This window comes from Phasianus colchicus, chromosome 37, assembly GCF_987193195.1.
Source record: "Phasianus colchicus chromosome 37, bPhaCol1.hap1.1, whole genome shotgun sequence".
NCBI classification, from domain to species: domain Eukaryota; kingdom Metazoa; phylum Chordata; class Aves; order Galliformes; family Phasianidae; genus Phasianus; species Phasianus colchicus.
The window spans coordinates 485,549-506,635 of NC_143472.1; the positions used below are offsets into that span (position 1 = coordinate 485,549).

Sequence of the window (21,087 nt, forward strand, 5' to 3'; positions counted from 1 at the left end):
CTTTGTTGTTTCTCCTTCCTCTTCAGCTGTTTCCCCTGCAGTCATGTGATTGAAGGAGATGGTAAGCAGTTCTCAGCTGTTTTCTTAGCTTAGTTACGTTTTGATGAAAGTTCTTTCTAAAAGTGGAAGGAAGGTCCTTTGTTGAATCCCTCACTGCTCCCATTAGACCGCAAAGAGGCATTCTCTCTATCAGACATCAGGATAGATGTGATTAGTCAGAGGCCAAATGGGAAGAAGACCTTACAGCAGCTGTTTTGTGATGATGGAAGATGAAACAGGAGCTAAAGAGAAACCTTTTAGTAGTAACCAAAGGCCAGGGATGCTGGGAGATGCAGAGGAGGCTTCCTGCCCCACCGGCTTTAAAAAGGGACTCATACCGCTGTGAGGATGACCACATAGGCATCTCCCCAAATGAACTTAGGGATCCATGACCCAGATTTGTAAAATATTTAGATACTGAACAATTTAGGTGGGCTTTGTGAGGGATTATTTTTTATTAAGTGCCTAGCTTCTATTGTTTCAGTTTGGTTCCTGGAGATATTCACCTATCTGTCACAGGCACCTGTCTTTTGAAAACAGAGGCTGGTGATAATTGCACAAAACCAGGAAGGGATTGTACCTGGAAAGATCTGTCCTGCAAAGGCATAAGTGCAAGTGTCTTAATTTTGAGGAGGAGAGAGGCCCACACATCATCCACTGTGGGGCAGAGAAAGAGCCCTGGTATGGACCAGGTACGTTACAGGTACAGGGACCCGTATGTCTTAAGGAGATGTACTCCATTTGGGTGAAGGAGCGAGGGTGCTCCCCCAGAGGGTGGATCCACAGCTATAGGCTGTGTGATGCAGATCGGTGTGGGAGCACAACCCTTGAGAGCAGGGTCCCACTTGGGGAGGTATCTCTGAGGTGAAATCTTGCAAGGCACCCTGAGATTGAGGCTATAATGCGCTCGGGAATGTAAGCTTTGTAATACTTTGGAGAAATTATTGCAACAAAAATGCGCTGGGGGGCATTTGCAGTTAGCTGCCAGGAAGGGGCCTGGTAGGATCATGTAACGAGTAAATGTCCAAACTGGTTTTTCATTGTTGTTATCTTTGTGATTGATAAGTGTTTCTGTTATAAAATTATTGCTTGTGGAATTCCATTTACAACACAAGTGCTCTTGTTGCTGGGAGACATTGGTTATAGCTCGTGCCCAGGGAATTTGGTGTTCCTGTGCCCTGGGGAAGTAGGCAGACTCCATTACCCAGCAACGAGACTTTATAAGCGGCTGCTATCTAGTGTGAATGCTAACCTTTGGATCCAAGGTGTGAGGGGTGTGAACGTGGGAATCGAGTTTAGTTGGATATTTGTTTAACCCTGTATTTGTTATCAGAGCCTTGACCTGTAGTACTGCCCAGGAATTACAGTGGAATAGAGGAAACTGGCATTTTGGTTGGCGTTGTGGACTGGGGTTTAAAGAGGAGTATGTATTTGGTCACAGTAACTTACTAGCTATAAGGTGTGGACTTTGGGGAACAATAAAGAATCAATGAAATTAAGTATGGAGGAACACAGGGAAAGGAAGTTCCCAGGCAAATTCCACCTGAGATATTGCTGGAGAGCCTGGGGGCCCCGTGAGCAAGAAAACTTTAATTAAAAATTGTAATCAGTGGTGGTTGGAAGGCGATGACCATTTAGCAGTGAATATTGTTTTTGCGAAGTCAGGAGATGAGATGCTGGGAACAAATAGCCTTCATCTGCAGAGACCTGGGAAACTTGATATCCCAGTGTTAGCACGGGAAGCCTTAGGAAGGGAGGAGCTGAGAGCAGGGCTCTAGGACCCAGAGATCTCCTCAGGAAGAGCTGAAGGGGGAGAGCTGGAAGAGCCCAAGAGGGTTCTGCCCCCGTTGAACGGGAAAGCAGTTAGTGCAAAAAGAGGCGCTGGATTTGGTAACAGATGCAGTAACAGTCAAGGGTAGAGAAGATTAAGCTGAGGAAGGAATTGCAGCAAAGTGTGGATTTTGTAGTAACTGGAGCATCTAATTGGGTGTTAAATACTCCAGTGAGTGGTGAATTTGTAACCGTAAGGGAAGACACTGGCAAAAGTGAGGAAGTTTACTTTCTTAACCCTTAACTTAGTGTAGGTGAACAGGTAGGGATACACAAATGTTTGTAGGTGCCAAATTCACCAAAGCCTTTAGTAGGGCGAGATTTATTAGAACAACTGGAATCTTGAAATCAAGTTGAAAGGAAAATTGGAATGTAAGGTACAAGAACAGTTAATGGAGGTGCTTAGTTTAGCATTGATCACTACCCCTGCTGGGACCAGGATCCCAGACAAAGGAAGTGATCAAGTCTATCCTGGGGTGTGGGTAGTAGAGACCCCAGGAAGAGCTAAGAATGCAGCACCACTAGCAATCAGAATAAAGCAGGGAGCTCGGCCGGTTTGGATTAAACTGTACCCCCTCAAATTCGGAGATGGGAAAGGAATCCAGCCAATAATTGACAGTTTTCAGAAATTCGGGTTGTTACTGGAGTGTGAGCACAAGATTTAAGGGCCATCAATAGAATAGTGTAGGATTTATACCCATTGGTAGCATACCCATACACGCTGCTTTCAAAATTATCAGGTGAATTGGCATGGTTTGCCGTTCTGGACCTAGAAGATGCCATTTTTGTCCACCATTGAGTCCAGAGAATCAGCTCATGTTTACCTTTGAGTGGGAGAATCCTGATTCAGGAAGAGCAACACAACTTACATGCACAGCACTTTTCCAGAGGTTAAAACAAACAAACAAACAAACAAAAGTCCCACTCTTTTCAGGAACCAACTTGCCAAAGACTGGAGCAATGGGTACGGCCCCAGGACAAGGAACCCTGTCACAGCACATGGATGGCCTTCTGATAGCTACCACAACAAAGGAGGTATGCATAGCAAGGACAATTAGTCTGCTAAACTTTCTCGGACTTGATGGCTATTGAGTTTCTCCACAGAAAGCCCAGATGGCGTGGCCACAAGTAACCTTGGGTTACGAAATTGCTGCTGGATTCCAAACCCTAGAGAACAACAAGGAAGGAAGCGATTTGCCAGACTGTGGAACCTCAAGCAGCAAAGGCGCTCCGGACTTTCCTAGGGATGACAAGGTGGTGTTGTGTATGGATATACAACTATGGAATACTGGTAAAAACTCTCTATGCCCTTTTTAAATCCTATCCAGAGGTCCTCATTCAGGTTGAGGAGGGCAAAGCAGACTAAGGTTTACCTGTGGCAATTAGACACAGACTCTGTTGTTCGTGCAGAACAAAAACTTTTATTGTGTACAGTGAACTTGAACAATATGCTCTTGGTCAAGTGTCTTATGAATTGTGACCCTCCTGCTGCATGCGGCAGTGCTGGATCTTCCATCCTGCCCTGAAGGAGGTGGCACTAGAGCTGGGCTCATCCCTCTTGTGCCATCCCGTGGCACACAGGCCACTCACCTCTGTCAGCCACCTCAGGTTTGCCACTGGTCAGCTTGACCTTGATAGCATCTGCTCACTCCCGTGCCAGGTGCACAAGCTGGACGCCTCGTGATCACGTCGAGAGGCTCGGTCTGGCACAGATAGTTACAATCTTTCGGCTTTCTCCCTTCATTCTGCTGAACTTGTTTACATCTCCCAAGGTCTTTTGCTAATCAGAGCAAGAATGTCCTTCTTTTCTCCCGGCGATGCACAGAGTAAAGGAAGCAAAATACAGGACCTGGATAAACTAATCGAGGGGGCTTGGAGAGCATTCAGAAACAGAGGACACAGAGGTGCAGGCTTCAAAACAAGATAATAGTTCCCACCTCCCTATTATGGGCCATAATCATGGCTGAGCACAGGAAAACTCACTGGGGAACCGAGACCCTGTATAAATACTTGAGCCAACGGGTTGTGGCTTGGAATTTATACACCACCACTAAGCAGGTAACACAGCAATGTGAGATCTGTTTACAGAGTAATCCTAGAACAGGCCCCAGGGTGCCCTGGGACAAACAGGGAAGGGAATTTATCCTGGGCAACAATGGTGAATTGATTTCTCTGAACTCCCAAGAAAAGGGGGGTATTGGTATATGCTGGTATTAACAGACACCTCTTCAGGTTGGCCATAGGCTTTTCCCTTGCAGGACCAACAGGGTGCAGGGAGTAACTAAAGTACTGTTACAAGAGATAATTCCAGGATTTGGGGTTCCAGAACATATCATATCATATTATATACAGCAATCAAAGTGAAAGAGCAAGCTTGTGGAGCTACACGTGAGTTAAGAAGACATCTCAACCCCAGTGGAATATTAAGAAGACTGGACCATTGGAGCTAAGGATTAAGAGACAATAAGTTTAGAATGTGTTTATAGATTGCACTTGCTTTAGCCTGGTGTGAAATCACCTATTCAAATATCACTAGCGGTTAGCCTAAAGCTCACTGATTGTTGGATATGTACAGCCTTACCAAGAGATGGACGAATGGAAATCCCTCAGTGTGGGATTCCCTCCACCAATTGGACACTATGGGTGGAGCAGGAAGTAGGCGTAGGTGTGCAAATAAAATCACGACAATAGGAAAAAGGACCTAAATTCAGTATACAACTATAGACAGGCCTCAATGTGAGACCCTTCCTGAGAACTAGAAAGGACATTATGAGGAGGATACTTAGTGCTTCAATGGAACAGCGCCTCCTCCAGGGATACTGAGAACCTCTTGGAAAAGGGTGAAGCAGGTAATAACCCCCATATAGACAGGCCCTCTGGGTTCCGTAGTTTTATTGGATGGTTTATTCCTAGACTAGGAGTAAGTGAATCAGAAAAGGCAATTATCAGTATAGCAGCTACATTAGGGAAATCAAGAACTCAACTATGGATGCTATTCTTGGATTGCAGACAGAGGTATCCTCTCTTAGTCAAGTAGTATTGCAGAAAGGAATGGCTCTTGATCTCCTGACGGCCAAAGAAGGAGGGGTGTACGCTATAATCAATCAAAACTGATGAAACTCAAAGAAAAGAAACAGATGTGCACACTAAACTATGGGAATAAATTCAGGTGATCCACCAAGTTATTTTGGATAACACCTCATTTGGATTTACAGAACTGTGGAGCAGATTAACCAGTTGGTTACGGAGCTTTGCCTGGCTAAAGCAACTCTTCAAGGCTTGTGTAGTCTTACTCTTTCTTGGAATATTCGTATGTGTTGTTACATTGTTTCTTGAGTATGTTTAATGGAAACAGCATAAGATACACTAAAAGATGGAAAGCGGGGCGTTTTTCATAAATCCTGAGGTGAGAATGGTGTCATCTAGCAACATGACAATTGCTAGATTGTAGAAAAGGGGGGAATTGATGTGGGACTATTTCTTTAGAATTGTTTCGGAATTATGTACTAGGTAAGGAGGTGTAGAGCAGAAAAAGTGACGCAGATGTGGGGAAGTCTCTGGACTCTCAGGACGCGCTAGAGACATAACAGCACACCAATGTGGTTAAAGGCTATTAGTCTGCTTTATTGTTAAGCACTACTCTATTTATACATGTTAACAAAGCATTCTGCAAAACACTCCTCAACCGTTCACACAGGTGCTTAGCCAGTCAGAGCCGTGAGCTGTTCTTTCTTCTTCTGAAGGTGTCCTTGGTTCTCATGCCACTTATCTTGCTCCGCAGCTGCTGCTCCATGCAGTTTTTTCTTACGTTCCCACATTTCCCCCTTTTTTGTTTATTAGCAAACTTCTACCATACTATAAAATAATAACACTAATTATATTAATAATACAATCATTATAACTCAATCAAGGCCTCAATTGACAATACTATAAGTGTGAGAAAGGAAACAAGGCAAACATAACATCATGACAAGAAATACTGTTAACCTACTAAAAAGAACAAACGTGTTTGGTCTGCAGCCCAACTTTCTGCAACCTGGAAATAAATCCCCAAGGGCCCCATTCTGTGCTAATCTCTAACTGCTTTGAAAGAAGTCTTCAACTTTTATATATTCTGATATATTGATTTTGAAAAATCACTAAGATTTTTCAACAGATGCTTTTAGAGTGCTCATGATTGTGCCTTTGGGCTAATAGAAAATTAATAGTTGAGGAACTTTGCATGCCAGATAGAACTAGGGGCATTATTACTTACTGACCCTCGAGAAACAACAACCTGCAGAAAAAGGGTGGTGAATGCGATAGGCAGTGCCAGCAGGGCGTCCCCTGCTTCAAGGTGCACTTTTCCTCTCTCACCCACCACAAATTCTCTCTTTCTTTTGTTCTTCTCAGGGTCCAAAGAGTATTTTCCATTTGTACACTGCATCCGCATGGCCAGTGCGTGATACAGAGGCCAAATGGAACATCTGCTTGCAGAATAAACTATCAAGGTTAACTCTCTTAGCGTGTGCCTTTGTCTCAGGTGCTGCATGATCATATTTTAAATTCCTGAATAGTGGGATGAAAGAGAGTTAATCATTCTATAATATAAGGTCATCCCTTTGCTTGGGATTCCTTTCCAGGTTTTGTCTTAGCGCTACTAATACATTAAAATAGCTATCTCCATAGATTTCAGCATTAGTAACATTAAATCCTGTTAATTCACATTCAATCTATTGCAATACAACAAGTTACAAAGCAAAACCAAATAAGAAGAAGCACACAATCCCAATCACTATGAGTTCATGGTCGTTTCAAGCCTGGTTTCAGTCTTTCTCATCATTTCGCATCCTGACACCGTTCTTTTTGTGGGTTCCGTGAGCTGCAATGGCAGTACGCACAACCATTCCCCCTTCTTCCTTTTGCGCAAGCAAGACAGTAGTGGACAGTTTGTTAAGTAAGCATTTTACAATACGGATAACTATACTAATGGTTATAATGCCTATTCCTAGCAACAGCTCCTGGTATAAGGACAGCTAATGCTACCCGTGCGCTATGTTTAGAGTGGATATCACGCATGTCCTGGAAAGTGAGAGAAAATATAGTGAATTTACCAATGTAACATGGACCCCCAAAAACATTTCCTGGTATTTCCAAACATAAAACATGTTTTCTTTCATCCCTTAGATGTGTTACCGACCTTTTGAGTTCCAAGAAGATTTAACTCCTGTGAGTCCCAGGGTATTGTGGTATTGAGACTCCTAAGAAGTTTAAAAAAGAACAATCACCTGGAGTATCCAGTACATTGCAACTACCTGTGGAGTAAGCAGAAAAGTCAGAATCATTGAGAAACAACATCCCTATAAAACAAGTTTGGAAGGGATCAGTGGCAGAAGCAAGTATTAAACAGAAGTTGGTCCAGCCTGTTGATTTAGTCCAGGTGACCCACATATTTTGCCACGAGTTGATTTGGTGCGGTTCAGGTAGTGCTTCTGCACCAAGGGCAAACACTGCGAGCAGGAATCCAAATAGGGCCATCATCTGTGAAAAGGCAAAAATAACCTCTTTCTACAAGTATGGTAGTACTTGGGCCCTTCCAATCTCCAGTCAGTGGATCTTTGTAAGATACTTTTGCAGTCTCAGATAGCATTCTCATACTAGTGCCTGAATGATGCACAGTTATAGCATGTATGAGCTATATGAGCCTCCTCCTACAAAAGGGAAGTTAAGGGAGAAAAGAACGCTCATGAGGCGATCTGGCACATCACGTGTATCGCTCATTCGGTTTAGTTGTGTTTTTAGTGTAGCATGTGTGCGCTCTATAATAGCCTGACCTGGAGGAGCATGTGGGATCCCGAACTTATGTTGAACTCCCCACTTTTGCAAAAAGGACTGTACTGACTGCAACTTTTAGGTTGGCCCATTATCCATTTTAATTTGTTTTGGAACTCCCAAGATAGCAAGACATGCAATCCAATGTTTAATGACGTATCTAGCAGATTCACCCGCTAAGGGAGAAACCCATATAAATCCAGTAAGTGTCGATAGCAACATGAACACATCGCAATCAACCAAAACTCTGCAATATGGGTGACATCCGTTTGCCACAGTTCCAATGCTTTCAATCCTCGGGGATTAGTCCCCAGCCCAAGGCCACTGTTATGGTAACTGCACTGTGGACATGTTTGAACTATCAACCTTGCATCATTCACACCAATATTAAACTGTCTATGTAAACCACGGGCATTTTGATGAAACATCTCATGAGAGATACGAGCAGCATCGAACAGATTAACAGGAGTTACAACAACCAATTTATCAGCAAACAGCATTACCCTGCCCTAAACCAACAGTGTTTAGGTGACTGCGAATGTGGATGACACAATATGGTTCCTTTCTTCGCCGTAATGTGTGTTTAAGACGTAAAAACAGAGAGATAAGGCACACATTCTTGTTGTCTCTAATGTGGGCATCCTCAATTCTTTGACATATGCCAGCCGCGTAGAGGGAATCAGTTACAACATTTAGAGGTTCATTTGGCCACGCAGTAAAGGCCCATAAAACTGCTTTTAGTTCCATAGTTTGTAAACTGTCTTGCAGCTCCATTGGCACAAACTGATGCTTCCAGCTATTGTCCCACCACACACAGACAGCTTTGTGGCTCCAGCATCCAGTGTCAGTATATACTGTGCGACCATCCACCGATCATTTCGAATACCGAGGTATTCCAATCCAGTCAGTTTTTTTCCAGAAACAACGCTTCTCGCTGATCAGGGCGTTCTAAATGAAAATGACCAGGGTACCCTTCTGAAGCAAACTGTAAGGAGAGGGAGTGACAGTACGCCCACTCTGCCCACAGCAAGGTAAAAGGTAAACTAATATCGTCAGGTTCTTGCCCCGCTATGCAGAGAACTCTCTCTCTGCCTCAGTTCAGCTACTATATTGATACGAGTCATCAAGGACGACCGAGGCTGAGCAGGGGGAAACAGCCATTTCAGCAAAAAAAAACAAAAACACAGAAGGAGAAGTAGAAGATTGTTTAGTAGGCCTGTTTTGAGGAGAAGTGTGGGTTGGTTTGTTTGTTTGTTTGTTTGTTTTTGTTTTCATTGACAAATGACTGCGACAGCATGCTTCTCCTGGACATACAAGACAAGGGAGATGTTGTGATGTAAGGACTGACAATAGCTAGCTGCTGATTGAATTTGGGGGGTAATCTGAATTAGAGCCTGCTTAGCCTCAGGCGTCAATAGGATAGCATCATTAGCACATCTCCCTCTTGACAACAACAGTTCTAATTGAACATTGGAAATGCCAACCGTTGGCCGTAGCCATTGTAAGCGACCTAAAAGAGTTTGTAAGTCAGTGAGTGTGGAAATGTCAATTTTCAATTCTACAGTCTGAGGGCATATCATAGCATCTGATAATTTCCAACCCAAATTTAACATAGGAAAGGTGCGTTTCACTTTCTCCGGTGCCACTGTAAGGCCAAATTGAGAGAGATGGGAGATTAATTGCATTTCCCAGCTATTATCAAAAGGCTGTTCCTGAACAGCACAGTATGCCATCCATGTAATAATAAATAATCATATGAGGGTTTGCTTTACAAATAGGTTGCAAGGTGTGGCTACGAATATCTGACACACAATTGGAGAATTCTTCATGCCTTGAGGCAGTACAACCCATTGATACCGAGAGGCTGGCTCCACTTTATTGACAGATGGCACAGAGAAAGCAAAACACTTACAGTCTTTCTTGTGGTGTGTCTCCCATATTCCCCTTTTTTGTTTATTAAGAATGGATTTCAATGTTAGATGAGTATGATGAATGATAGCTTGTCCAGTGGGAGAATGAGGAATGCCTGTAATATATCTAACACCCTATTCTTGGAGGGAAGTTCGAATGCCTTTAGAAATATAAGCAGGTCCGTTATTGGCTCTAAGTTACACGCAGGCTGCAGAGACGCAGCGTGAGGGAACGTAGGCGGGGTAGAGGAAAGCAGCGTCACCCCGAGCAACGGGGGTGGGGCGGAGGGTGGGAGCGAGATGAGCGCCAGGGACGGAGCCGAGGGCAGCAGCGATGGGGGGTGGGGGGGTGAGGGAAGGGAGGGAGTCGCGATTTCTTTTCCCCGCGGTCAGGGGTGGGGTCGGAGCTGCGGACCGAATGCGGAATGCGGACCAGGGCTGCTTTCTGCACCGAGGGGTAGCGACGGGGGTGGGAGGGAGGGCGATGGGGAATAATCGGAAGAAATTCTTCCTTGTCGAATTTGTTTAAGCCCTTCCATTATTTGGTTCCAAACAGATAAAAGTTTAGCAGCCGTGCTGTCATAGTAACAAAAACCTCCCGGAGCTTTGCGCCAACCCTGCCCCAAAACTCTCCATAGAAAGAGAATCCAGTTTTTGGAAATTCAGGAACATTTTTGCTTTACCATTTGAGAAAAGTAACCAATGCTAAGGTAACTACAGGCTGATTCTGAAACGTCAACTAACTGTAACGCTGCAAGATTTACCGGCTGCTCCCTCACCAGTGATGAACTCCGCACAGATCCCGACCGCTCAGCCCCTGTCCCGCAGAACGGTGCGGGCGCGCGCGAAACGAGCTCTCCGTAGTTCAGTCGGGCGGCGCTGCCGGATGAGTCGGTGGAGCAAAAGGCACTGTCGGTAGGTCAGGACCCGTAGAAGACACTAGTTGAGAGCCTCGGTCAGGCCCCGTATCTTTTTTTTGCCACATACAGATTTCCAGATTACATAATCGCTCTGTTAATATTTTAACCTTGCAATCCAGTTTTTCTAATCCCTCACCCTCACCGACGCTCTCTGATTCGGCAGGAGGCTGCTCCTGGCAGTGTCCATCAGGGGTGATGTCAGATACAGTCCTTTTTTCCTGCTGCACTACTGCAGATGACTCAGTAGCAGTGTCATTTGAAAGATCAGGAGCTGCAGCCCCTACCAATGCTTTTACTTGACCCGCCGAGGAACACACAGGGTGTGTGATACCCCGAACAGGCACGTCAAACTCTGAAGCCAAATTAGTTGTTGTACCAGCCAGTGCCTGCATAGCTGCAGCGGCTGCCTGTTGCGCGGCTCGCATAGCTTTCAAAGAGTTAATAACAGACCTCCACAAGGGGTCAAGGGGCCGCAATAGTTTTTCTTCCTTTCCACCATTAATGACTGATTCCCACATGCAGTCCCCAATATCACACCATTTGTCGACGCTGAATATCAGTGCCACTTCTGACAAATGTCCCTTCTTCCGAGCCCAGTGCACCAGGGTCTCGGCCATGCCTTTAGGAGATGACTGCTCCCCTCTCTTAGAGAGAATATTTAACGGCAGTTTCTCCGCAGCTTCCCACTCCATCGTGGATACAGAGGGCGGGTCGCGACCCCGCTTCCAGCTAACCGCAGCACTTACGTCGGCGCCTAACCCAGCTACCGCAACACGGTGCCAACCTCTGTCGCGACCGTCCTGCCGTTGTCCACTTCCCCGAATCGTCCCACGAAGGGTCCCTCTTCGGGCGCCAAATGTGGGGAAGTCTCAGGACTCTCAGGACGCGCTAAAGACATAACAGCACACCAATGTGGTTAAAGGCTATTAGTCTGCTTTATTGTTAAGCACTACTCTATTTATACATGTTAACAGAGCATTCTGCAAAACACTCCTCAACCGTTCACACAGGTGCTTAGCCAATCAGAGCTGTGAGATGTTCTTTCTTCTGGTGTCCTTGGTTCTCATGCCGCTTATCTTGCTCCGCAGCTGCTGCTCCGTGCAGTTTTTTCTTACATTCCCACACGCAGACGCTTCGGGGGGGATGTCAGAGGGGGGTTGACTCACCCTTCCTAGCAGCAGCCTGGAGAAGGGAGAGGTGAGCCGAGGAACGCATCTCTCGCACCGCTCCAGGCACTCGTGCTCACTTACTGGTTCCTTGCTGTGCCACTACAGCAAGGAATAAGAGCTGCAAGCCACAGTAACTCAGCAGTTGGGGTGGAGAATATTATAACTTCTTGGAACCAGTGAATATCTCCTCCTATACTAAGGGTAATATCAGAATAATCTACGCCTCCTTCCTTAGAATCAATCGTAATATCCTCTCCTATTCTTGCATATGTGTAACTTGTCTCTATAGATATCCTTAAACTGTCCTTTTACGGTGTGCATGTTAGGAGAGGTTACTCCCTCAGTACCCAGCGTGTGTGTGCAGTGCTGTAACTCAAAATATACCTGCTTTATAACCACTTTGTGGTTATGGAGTTTGATTTTCCACAAGTCATCCTGTTCAGGCCATGATCTGTGTTCTTCCACACATATGGAAGTTCTGTTTAGCCTTGAGTGAGACAGAAGTGAGAACACTTGGAAGAATCTGGTGAACCATGTCCCAGACTAGACTAGGGTGGGCTTCTTTGTTAGCTTCCTTATTTTTATTTTTTTGTTTGTTTGTTTGTTTTTTATTATTTTTGTTTTTCTTCTCAAGAGCAGAGTCAGAAGAGGATGTGTTAACCTCCTCTGCCATAGGGATACTGGCCCTTTTGTTACAAAACCATTGCTTTCTAGAAGACTTTGATGTGAGCGGAGGAAATAATTTTGCTCATGCGTGCAGCTGGGTTACCAGCACAAAGGAAAGAGATGCGGCTGTGATCACGGCAAAGTTCAGAGGAACATCCCCTGCAGAAAGATGTGTAGAGTTTAAACATTGCCAAGTGAAACTTGGAGCCCACTTTTGCCCCACAGAAAATGCAATAGAAAAGGAAGCAGTCTTCTCCGGACACAAACCCCCAGTTACCCCGAGGGCGGTTCCTTCTGGGTGACCTTAAAGTCAGTAGATCTACATAAGTGAACAGCAGAGCTGGCCCTCGTACACAGAGAGCTTAACCATGCTCATGCCTTGCAGAGAAGACCGAATTGAGAAAGCAGGATAGGAAGTTGTTAGCAATAGAAGTCACTCGCTCAGTGAGGAGAAACGTGCCATGAGTGCCATGGGCAGCGCTCAGTGAGGAAGTGAGCCAGCTGCAGGGAGATGCTGCCCTCGAGAGCAGGGCAGCCGGAGATTGCCTCCAGCTGGGACCTGCTCACGGGTGAGAGGAGTTAAAGGAGTGCCAGGACAGCAACGTGGGGATGTGCGACCGCAAGGATGTGCGAATGTCCCCAGCAAAGGCAGCAAAGGGACGGAGCAGAGAGCGACGCTTCATTAGCGTGACAACACACAGCCCCCATCCTCCCCTCTCTCCCACGGCTGCAGATGTGCCACGAGAACGAGCTGTGAAACTGCCCACGGCCTGGCAGCCGGCTCGGGGCGTGCTCGCTGTGGGAATCGCTGCCCGGAGGCTGTGCCGAAGCGGCCAGAGCCTGGCTGGAAGCCATCCGGGCAGCACCGCGGCGGCAGGAGGTGCAGCAAGGCCGTCCTGCGGCCAGCTCCGGGCTGCGGGCACTCGGCATCCTCTGCTCTCCCAGGAGCGACTCCCAGGAGCCCGGTTGCCTGCACCAGAGGTGGGAGCAGCCTGCTCCGCACCCAAGGTAGGAGCCCTTCGTGCCTCGTGCAGAGGAGCGCACGCTTCCTGCCCCCTGCCAGCAGCGGCGGGAGGGCAGCGGGGAGCGGCACCGGGCGGGGCGGAACCGGCACTGCTGTAGCCCAGGCGGGAGCCCGGTCCCGGCTCCAGCTCCTGCCCAGCACGGCAGGTTTGCTGGGCCAGACGGGCTGCAACGAGGGGAGCAGCGGTTCCCAGGCGTGTTGCAGCCCGGCTTGGGCTCCGAGAGGCACAGGAAGGGGTTGGAGCTGGGACAGTGAGGAAGTGAGCAGAGGAGCTCAGCGTGCTCTGCTGCCCGGTTGGCTCTGTGTAACGCAGCCCAGCCGGGAGTGCGTTTCTCCCTCTGGGCCACGGCAGACACGAGATGATCCCGCTCCACAGCTCTGCACGCATGGATTGATGGCAGCTTTCAACTCCTCCTTTGGAGTGTCTGAATGTGAAGCCTCCAACGGGGGAATTTCCACTCCCCTCTCTCTCCCCGGCAGCCCGCAGTTTCCCTTCGGGGACCCAGCAGGCAACATCTGCCTCTAGCGGCCCTTCCAGCGTTCCCTTCTGTGCGCTTAGCGCCGGGCTGACGGCTCACCTGGGGTCGTGCAAACCCCTCCCGAGGCTTTTCTTCAGGCTGTCCCGGCAGCTGCAGGTGCCTTTAGCGCACACCAGCTCCGGCACTGGGCTGTGTAATAGACGCTGAAAAGCCGACAGCCTGCGGGCTGACTGGAGCACACGTTGTGAACGCGGCCGAGCAGCACGTCAGTAAAGCGCAGCCCGGGCTGCCCGGTGCAAAGGGCGCACGCTGCTGAGAACGCCCCCTGGAAGTGAGCGCAGGGTGCGTGCTGAGCTGGATGGGGAGCAGCGCCCCCTGGTGGGGGACGAGGGAAATGCAGCCGCCGAGGCATTCTTGGTGCAACGAGGGACCGGGGCTTGTTCAGCTTGGAGAAGAGAAGGCTCCGGGAGACCTCCCAGGCCTTGAAGGAAACGTTTAAACTGGAGGGGGAACAGATGTTTACGAGGGTGGATAATGACAGGATAATGGGGAATGGTTTTAAATTGAGACAGGGGAGATTTAGTTTCGATATCAGGGGGAAGTTTTGCATTCAGACGGTGGTGAGGCATTTTAAAAGGTAGCCCATAGAGGACGTGGATGCCCCATCCTTTGGGGCATTCGAGGCCAGGCTGGATGTGGCTCAGGGCAGCCTGGTCTGGTGGACGGTGTCCCTGCACATAGCAGGGGGTTGAAACTAGATGGTCACTGTGGTCCTTTTCAACCCAGGCTATTCTATGATTCTTTGATTACCTTTAGATCTTCGATGTAACGCATGGCCTTAGAGAAGCTCATGGATTTCCAAACTAACTTTGCGTCTCTTACAGAAGATCTGTGTCAGCAAGGTGTCTTGATATCAAGCTAAGAAGGAAGCTGTGTGCCCAGTGTCATTCAGGCAGTGTGGTTTCTCCCTGGGAAGGGACACAAAGGGGAGCTGTTGAACAGGCACTGTGTCAGAACCTCTGCTTTCCCCCCCATCCCCCACTCTCTGCCCCTAGACTTCCTTTACTATAGAAGCTCCCCACAACTCCCTAGTTTCCCCATTCCACCCCTCTCTCCATCACCAGATCCTCTTTCCACCCCACAGCAGTCCCACTCACTCACACCTTCCCCCCCTAGATTCCACACAACCCCCCTTTCCAGCCCAAAAAAGTCCCACTGACCCCTTTCTCACCCCACCCACACCCTCCTTTATCCCCTCTTACCCCCCCTTGGAATCATGCAGAAGGATCTGCATGAGACATCCTAGAAAGGTTTGGGGGCTCCAGGGGGCTCTTCTGGACTCAACCAGAAGAGTCTGGAGATATCCCAGAGGGACCTTGGGGTGTCCAGGGAGTCCCCAGGTTGGTCCTGTGGCACCATGGAAGGATCTGGAAGTTCCCACTATGGGCCCAAGAGCTCTGAGGAGTCCCTGGGCTGATCTGGAAATGTCCAAGTAGGGTTTTGGTAGGGCCCAGGGAGTTCTCATGTGGGTCTGAGTGGTCCTGGAGTCATCCAGAAGGGTCTGGGGATGTCCCAGAGGAGTCCTGGGGTGTCCAGTGGGTGCTCATGCGAATCTGGGGGGTCTGGCCATCCATCTCATCATCTGCTGTAACATGACCACAGCACTTTCATCAGTGGTTTGGACTCACAGCAACAAGACGCACTTTGTCAACTGTGTCACCAAGGAATCATAAGAATTGGAATCGTTGGGACTGGTTAATATGGACTGCTGTTTGTACTCTACAGAACCCATCCTTGCTCAGTGTATTAATTTTAGTTTAGCTACTTTTACGATTGTTTTAGAACCGTGCTTCTTTTTCTCTTAATAGAGAAGGGGGAGATGTGGGATAAAGTCATTATCTTGATAATTGTTGCTGCTCAACATCGACCTCTGGCGAGGGGACAGTCGGACGGACCGAACGACCAGCGTTCCTATGCCGAAAGCCAATTTATTGCTGCGTAACAAGCACTTATATACCGTGACACGCGACCGCCCAGGAAACCCACGAACCCACCCAGGAAACCCATGAACCAATCCCCACTCTCCTTGTACCACCCCTTGTTCCACCCTCAACCCCACCTATTACCCTACACTAATGAGTAAAAAAGCTTAGCAGTAACTTGAGCCAGATGTAAACACACACGAGGCTCCTGCTTCCTACATGTAAGTTGCTGTTTCACGGGTATAAAAGGTTGTAAGCATCTTCAGTAAAGGTCCTTCATCCTTCCTTCTGCACCAGCAAGGGAGTCTGAGCCTCTCTCTCCGCACCAGCAAGGGAGCTCGAAGCCCTCTTGCCAACAAAGAGGAGAGGAGAGAAGAGAAGGAGAGAAAAAATTGAGCAGAACAAAGGAAAAAGGGAAGAGAGGAGCTTGTAAGGGGGAAGAAGAGTGATGAACGAGTGCCACTCACGCTGCTATTCTGCGTCCCTCCCCAGGACTCCCACAGCTTCCTCTTCCCAGCCCCGCTCAGCTCCTCGCGGGCTGCAGACGCTGCTGAGGCTCTCGCACTCCACGGCCGTCATCTTCTTCTCGTGCTGCCGGACCGCTCTCTGCAGGGCTGCGCTGAGTTCCTGCCGCTGCAGCCAGAACCGCAGCTCCCGTGCTGACGGATGGAGGAGCTTCGTGCCGGCACCCACAGCACGTGGTCCCCGGGCTGCCGGTGGCACGGCAGGATGCTCCCCTCCCTGCCTCCCATCGCCCCTCAGCTACGGCATCCTCCTATAATCTGCCTAAGGATTCCAAGACCCTGCAGAGGGCTCCGGTCAGGCCGATCGACGGCTGATGCCAACGGCACGAGGTTCAACACCACCACACTCCGGGTCCCGCACGTTGGTCACAACGACCCCAGGCATCGCTGCGGGCTTGGGGCAGAGCGGCCGGAAGGCCGCGTGGAGGAAAAGGATCCGGAGCTGCGGGCCGACGCTCGGCTGAACGCGAGCCAGCAGCGCGCCTTGTGCAGGCGGCCGAGAAGCCGGCCGAGCAGCAGCAGCCGCTGATCGCCCCGCGCTCAGCCCCGCCCCGCACAGCGCCGGCCTCGGGCCGGCACCGCGACCGCCGCCTGCAGCGGGACGCCAAGGTGCCCCGGAGCCGCTCGTCTCCAGCGGGTTCCCCACGCCACCGCCGGGCCGCGCCGCCCGCCCGGACGCCCCGCTCCCCCACCTGCCGGCGGCCGCCAGCCCGCGCTCGCCGCTCTCCAGCAAGGCCCGCGCGGAGCGGGGCGGGGCGGGGCGGGGCGGGCCCGGCCTCGCTGAGGCCCCCCACGTCCCCGCCCTCCTCCCGCAGCCGCAGCCGAGGCCCCGGAAGCGGAGCGGGCGCACGACGGCAGGCATCGCCGAGGGCAGCGGGGCCGGGGCCACGGGGACGCGCGCGGTGATGTCGCAATGACGGCGCGCCCGCGGACAGAAAGGACCCCGCGCGGAGCGCCCGCCCCGTTCGGCGCACCGACCAATGGCAGAGCGGAGGAGGCGGGGCCGAACGCGGGCTCTCCGCCAATGGCGGCTGCGGACGCGGGGCCGCCGCCATGGTGATGCCGATGGCGCCGGCGGGATGGAGGAGCCGCGGCGCTCCGCCGCCCCGCCGCCGCCCTCGGGGACGCCGCGCGGTCGGGGGAAGGCGGCGCGGGGGCACCGCCGCCGGCCCCGTCCGTCCCCCGTCAGAATCCGGCTGTTCTCGGAGGGGGAACCGAGCCGTCCTCGGTCGTTGTGGCGAGGCGCTGCCGGGCTGCGAGAAGCGGCGGCTGACCGCGAGAGGCGGGACCCGTCCGGTGTCCGGGAGCGGCTCCTGGCTGAGCCGGGCAGCCCCGGAAGAGAGGGAGCGATCGCGCGGATCGAGGCGCGTTCGAGCCCGGCACGGAGTCTGGCCAGCGCCTTCGCTTCTCGCTCGGCTCCAGTCATCGCAGCGCTGTGCTGAGCTGCTGCCCCGCAGCTGCAGTCTCCAAGCGCCGTTTTCCATCTGATGCCGTGGCGACGGTGCGCCCTCCCTCATTGCAGCGCGTGAAGCCATCCTCGTGACGACAGCGCATGCGTGATGGCGTCGCCATGGCGAAGGCGCCTCAGCGCGCCTGCGCCGCTCCGTCGCTGTGGCGCCGCGCCGTCCCCGCTGGGTGACGTCATCAGCCCCGCGACTGAGGAGGAGGCGGAAGTGGGGCGGGGCACCCCGGGGCTCCGAGCGCCGCCTCAGCTTCTACAGGTGGGTGTTCCGGGGGGGGGCCACGGGGTTAAGGGGGCTGGGGGCCACGTGCCGCTCTGCGTTGGCCCCGTGGGGTCTCTGTGGCGCTCGGGGCTTCCGCTCGGCGGGGGCAGCTGCCCTGTGTCTCCCCGCCTCCCCCACCCCGTGTATTTCACTGCTCTCCTCCCCTCCCCCTGCCACTGGTCGCCCACAACCTCCCCCGTCTCTCTGTGTGACCCCCGGGGTTGCGCCTCCCCTCCCCTTTTTCCCCCTTTCAGTTCCTCCATTCTGATCACTGTAGTCCTCTTCCACCCCTCCTGTCTGTGCCTCCCCCGTTCTGACCCCCGGGGTCCACCTGTCTGCCCCCTCCCCCTCCCGATCCCTCATTGCCACGTGAGCTCAGGTGCATCACCAACTGCCCCAGTACTTTACCATCACCCAGACCCGCAGTCACTGCGGAGCCCCGTTTGCAATGAGGATCTGGAGAACCTCTCCCAGCCATGGGCAAGTTGCACAGCAATGCATCCATCCCACGGTGAGGCGTCCAGAGCCGCTGCAAGCAGCTCCAGTCTTTCTCGCACGGAATAAACCAACGTACGGAGCGGTGCGGGGGGACAGCTGCTGCCCTCTTTCTCCTCGTGGCTTTCTCCCCGCAGCCTGGCCAGGGCTCAAGGGGAACGAAAGGAGTCGTGCTGTCAATCCTGCTGTAGCACGGGCCTCTTTAGCAAGACTGTCTGCCCAGCCCCTCTGCGTCGGGCTTCATCGGGTAACGAACACAGCAGCAAAGCCGCCCTCGGCTCCTCGGGGAGGGCCCACCGTCCTTGTGGAAACGCAGCGTGACAGCACGCGGGTTCCAGCAGCACCGGCGCTGTGACTTCCTCTGCCCACCCTGGAGCCGCAGCCCGCGAGCTTTCCCGGCCTCGCACACTGAGCAGCCGAACCTGCCATGCTGCACGCGGTCCCTCCGGGCAGAGGCCCGCCAGCTCTGAGCCTCACCCGGCCGCTGCTTCAGCCGTGGGGAACGGCGGCACGCAGGCTGAGCCGGCCGCCATCGGCACGGGGCGACGGCGAAGACCCGGCCTCTCATTGGTCAGCGCCGGCACCGCCCCGCCACTGGCCTCCCTCTCATTGGTCAGTGCCGGCGCCGCCGGCTCTCTTCTCGCTCCCCTTCCCTTCAGCTCCCTTGCGGCGTCTCTCCCCTGCCCCGTTCCCGTCCCCTGCCGTTACCTTGCAGCATCTCCCACCAGTTTCCTTCCCTTCCCCTCCCTTGCGGCGTTTCCCCCCAGTCCCCTTCCCTTCCCGCATCTCCCTCTGGTCTCCTTCCCTTCCCTTGCATCATCACCCCGGTTTCCTTCCCTTCTCTTCCCTTGCGGCATCTCATACAGGTCCCCTTCCCTTTCGTTCCAGCGTTTCCCCCTGGTCCCCTTCCCTTGTAATGTCTCACCCTGGTTTCCTTCTCTTCCCTTCCCATGTGGCAAATTCTCCCAGTCCCAATCCCATTCCCTTCTCTTCCCTTACACGATTTCCCCTGTCCCCCTCCCTTCCTATATGGCATTTCCCCACAGTTGCCTTCCCATGCCTTGCCTTCCCTTCCCTTATGTCATCTCTCCCATTTCCATCCTTTCCCTTCCCTTCCCATGGGGTGTCTCCTCCTGGTCTCCTTTCTCTTCCATTACCTTGTGGCATCTCCCACCAGTTTCTTTCTCTTCCCTTCCCTTCCCTTCCCTTCCCTTCCCGTTGCCCCTTGTGCAAGTCATGGAATCGTGCACCATTAAGTTTCATTATTACCATCAGAACACGCTGGATGTGAGAGTCACCTTTTTTGCCCCATTAGTAGGCCATGACAGAATTGGATCTCCTCTGAAAGGACTCTGGGTTCCCACTGCTGCTGTGTGTGTGTCCCTGCATGGTCCCTGCTGGATCACAGAACCCACAGGGTAGGAGGAGAGAAGCTTCAGACGAGACAAGGGGCATCGAGGTCAGCTCCTGGACATCAAATCACGTGCCTCAGAGCGTATTCCTCCAGCATCTCTGGATGCTGCCTGCTGACTGAGAGAACCACCAGGGAGTGTGTCATCAGTGACAAAAAATACAAAATGAATGTCTTCTGGTATTGCTGGAATACAAAAAAAGCCAGAAGGGGCAAGACAAGAAGCGAGACGAGGTAAGGGGAGGCCAGAAGAGGATGGCAAAAGAGGTGAGGTGAGATGAGGGGATGCCAGAAGGAGAATCCAAAAGAGGTGAGACAAAAGGCTAGGGGAGACAAAGGGGGATGAGAAGGGGATGGGAGAAGGGGGTGCCAGAATGGGACACCAGAAGGGGGTCAATAAGAAGTGAGATGAGATGACGCCAGATAGGGATTCCAGAAGGGGACACCAGATAGGGCAAGATGAAAGGTGAGATGTGATGAGGGGAGGACAGAAGGGGGCGCCAGAAGGGGCGAAACAAAAGGCAAGACAAGACAGGAGGTGAGGCGAGATGAGGGGACTCGAGAAGAGGAGTTGGCAGCAAGGCTAACCACCATGAGCCCAGGTCCTTTCTTCAGCCATAGTTAATTAACTCTTGAATAACTTCCCAAATGCCCCTAGGCTTGGCAGAGTCCCCTGGCACAGTCTGAGCCTGGTTTGCAGCCAGCTCATACTTCGGCCCCAGGGCATGGGAAGGAGCCGTGGATCAGGAGACAGGCACTGAGTGCTGGGAACCCAATGGCACCGAGCCCCAAGCCACCAAATCAAGCATCTGGTACTTGCCTTCTGTCTTCCAGGACCACCTGGAGATGGTCCCTATATCAAGGATTTGTCCAAGTAGGTATGCCAGAGTCCTCTTAAGTCCTGTGAGGCACCAAGGTGAGAGACCGATCCCTTGGGGCCCTAGGAACATGACATCTGGGGACACTGAGAAGTGAGAGGCCAATGGGGACATGGACAGTGGGGACATCATGGTGATACGGGGACATCGTGGTGACATGAGGACAGGGGGACACATAGAAGCAGGTGGGTGACAGGGACATCAGAATACAGGGCAACAAAGACA

The 21,087-nt window shown here is 51.6% G+C and overlaps 1 long non-coding RNA gene across 3 annotated transcripts; it reads right to left on the bottom strand.

Annotated features, from left to right (window-relative positions):
• Positions 1-12,255: 12,255 nt before the first annotated feature.
• On the bottom strand, positions 12,256-17,082 carry LOC149913423 (uncharacterized). Of its 3 annotated transcripts, XR_016461223.1 has the most exons (4): positions 16,050-17,082; positions 15,111-15,493; positions 14,659-14,816; positions 12,256-12,504 (listed from the first exon to the last, which is right to left on the bottom strand). It is a non-coding gene; the product is annotated as an uncharacterized LOC149913423 (long non-coding RNA). The 3 variants fall into 3 exon arrangements; XR_016461222.1 differs by lacking the exon at positions 12,256-12,504 and having other exon boundaries at positions 13,153-14,816; positions 15,111-15,490; XR_016461221.1 differs by lacking the exon at positions 12,256-12,504 and having other exon boundaries at positions 13,153-14,816.
• Positions 17,083-21,087: the final 4,005 nt, after the last annotated feature.